The 2673-nt window shown below is 41.1% G+C and overlaps 1 protein-coding gene and 1 non-coding gene across 2 annotated transcripts in view; both read right to left on the bottom strand.

Moving 5' to 3' along the window:
• The window catches only part of LOC106806577, a 109328-nt gene that overhangs the window by 58173 nt on the left and 48482 nt on the right, over positions 1–2673 (bottom strand). The gene's annotated exons all lie outside the window — the stretch shown is intronic.
• On the bottom strand, positions 691–762 carry Trnac-gca. The gene has a single exon. It is a non-coding gene; the product is annotated as a tRNA-Cys (tRNA).

The raw sequence follows: 2673 nt of genomic DNA, 5'->3' as shown, positions 1-2673 counted from the left end.
GTTCAAATTCTATTGATAAAATCCGTGCTCCTCTCTCTCTCTCTCTCTCTCCTGTCTCTCTCTCTCTCGCTCTCTCTCTCTTGTCTCTCGCTCTCTAGCTATCTCTCTCTCTCTCTCTCTCTCTCTCTTTCTCTCTCTCTCTCTCTCTCGCTCTCGCTCTCACTTCCTCTCTCTCTATTCTCTTTTCTCTCTTCTCTTTCTGCTCTTCTCTTCGCTTCTCTTCGCCCCCCCCTCCTCTCTCCTCGCTTTCTCCTGTCTCCTTCTCGTCTTTCTCTCTCTCTCTCTCCTCGCTCTCGCTCTCTCTCTGTCTCTCTCTCTCTCTGTCACTCTCTGTCACGTTCTTCCCCCTTCTCTCTCAAACACGCCAACTGTTTGTGGGGTAGTTGCTCCTATTTCGTTCAAAGTACTCCAGGAAGAAAATCGAGTAGACAGATAGTATACAGATCTGATAACTGTCTGTCTGTCGAGACGCCTATACCTCCATTGATCGTCTTCACTTCCGTTGGACTATGTGCTCACATGTCCAAGACAGATTATAACGAGTCTACGTGCCTAGCTAGAGCTAGAGCTAGACTAAGAGCCAAAACGAGCGGTAGAAATATAGACGAGTACTCTATGAGCATTGCGGATCTCGTTACGTGAAAATCGGTAGGTGCTAGACACGTTGTTAGCAAATAACAAAATATCTTGAGGGGGCACCCGGATTTGAACCAGGGACCTCTCGATCTGCAGTCGAATGCTCTACCACTGAGCTATACCCCCACCGCCTGCATAACTCCTATTACCTATCGTGATACGCTGTATTACTGCCGCTACACATAATTTATAGATGACACCTGTATTTATTTTTAGGTTGATAGACTGGCGCTATCTGTATACTCTCTCACTCCTCCGGGCATACGCACGTTTCTGCGAGAACTTGCAGTGTGGCGTTCCTAATACTTCCTAGTTCCTATCACCTACATACACACGTTCCTTCGTTGCTGCTTATTTCGTTTGTTCGTGTTCATTGGAAAAGCTGCTGTCGCATTTAATGTCAACCAACCGAGAAACGGTTTTCGAGTGACTAATTATTTAGAATTATTCTTTGTATATTCGCTTGATGATCACAAAAAACTAACACGTGAGAAAATTCTTTATAGTAACACCTCGTGTCCTAGCTACGATTTCTTCGATGGAATAATTACGTGAAAATAACCTCATACAAACAACTAATAATATGCATTCTGATTTATTTATATGGAATGATATAACTTAAAATGTTTTTTTAAATTTCAATATATATTTATTTCTAGTGTTTTTTGAAAATCGCAAAAAATCACAATTAATATGATGTTTAATTCATATCGTCATGTCATACAGATATAATTCACGTATATATATATATATATATATGTAGTTGCAAGGATTGCGAGGGTTTCACTACCTACTACTTATAAGTCATTCTAGGATGGGAAGACTAAATAAATATCTCCAAGTAGACATACGTCAGGCTGTATATCTTTCAATCTAGACACTAGACAAATGTCTTGTGAACATAAACATGGTGCAAAGACCTCTCTGCTTCACAGACAGACCTTGGGGTTCTTACTGTATTTGTATCATCAGCTTAGTGAAGCCGCATAACAGAACATTCTGCCGCAGTTGCTGACGAACGAAATTGTTGAAGTTATATACTTTTCCTCTAGTCAAAGAAGCTTAGCCAAAAATGTTTTTAACATAAAAAGCAAACTATTTTAAGGCAACTGTTAAAACGATAGACCGGTTTTGAAACTATTTGATAGATCATGTGCTTTCTATCCAAACAACATGCGAACTGGGAATATGAACTAGAGCACAATAATTAAACTTAATGAAGCCATTAGAAAATCACTGGGATTGAGCAAACAACCCCTTCACGGGAAGTACAGTGGATAAGGAACGAGGAGTTAAATCCTTACAAGCAACTACAAGCGTGAAGACGAGACACGACTACCTCAATTCCAACCAGTTTCTGCGATTTACCGAATCTGACCTCAACACAAACACTCGCAGCCCAGAGATAGTAAACAAGACAATAAAAGGCTTGCGCGCAAAATGCACCACGGTCCACACCCTTGCCGAAACATTAGGCCTAAGCGAAGGCTTCAATAATATCCTATCGGGCATCTTGCGTTGGCAGCGAGTACAGCAATGCAGTCCCTACTACTAACATTTCTAGCTTTCTACTTCTGCTGGCCCCGCACATGTGGTGCGCTTGTTTATCAACACCTTTCTAAACCTGTACAGTGCTCACAAATCACCCGGCACGCTGCAGCAAAGTTAAAATCAGATGAAAGTTACTAAAAACAGATTTCACACCTACTATATGACTTAGATAAAGTTAATATGGCCGTTTACATCCAATATCTACAGTAATATCCAACTATTACAAGCTAACTTCTAATTACCTTGGGCGAGATGATAACTAGCACTTGATTGGAATCTAACAACGACGCGATGCAAGCCAAGGATAAATCTAACCAAAAAATCTGACTGCTTGCTATAACAAGGAGCACATCTTATCCAACCGCGGTTAGAATGAAATGAGAAGGTATATCCGTAGAACCTCTCTTGGATATTTATGTCGTCGTCTCTTTCTTTCTGTCTCTCTCTCTCTCTCTCTCTCTGTCTCTCTGTCTCTCTGTCTCTCTG

The sequence above is a fragment of the Priapulus caudatus genome, unplaced genomic scaffold (genome assembly GCF_000485595.1).
Source record: "Priapulus caudatus unplaced genomic scaffold, Priapulus_caudatus-5.0.1 Scaffold9, whole genome shotgun sequence".
Taxonomy (NCBI): Eukaryota; Metazoa; Priapulida; class Priapulimorpha; order Priapulimorphida; family Priapulidae; genus Priapulus; species Priapulus caudatus.
Note: the sequence above shows the minus strand (reverse complement) of the source record. Positions and strands in the feature narration are given on the sequence as shown.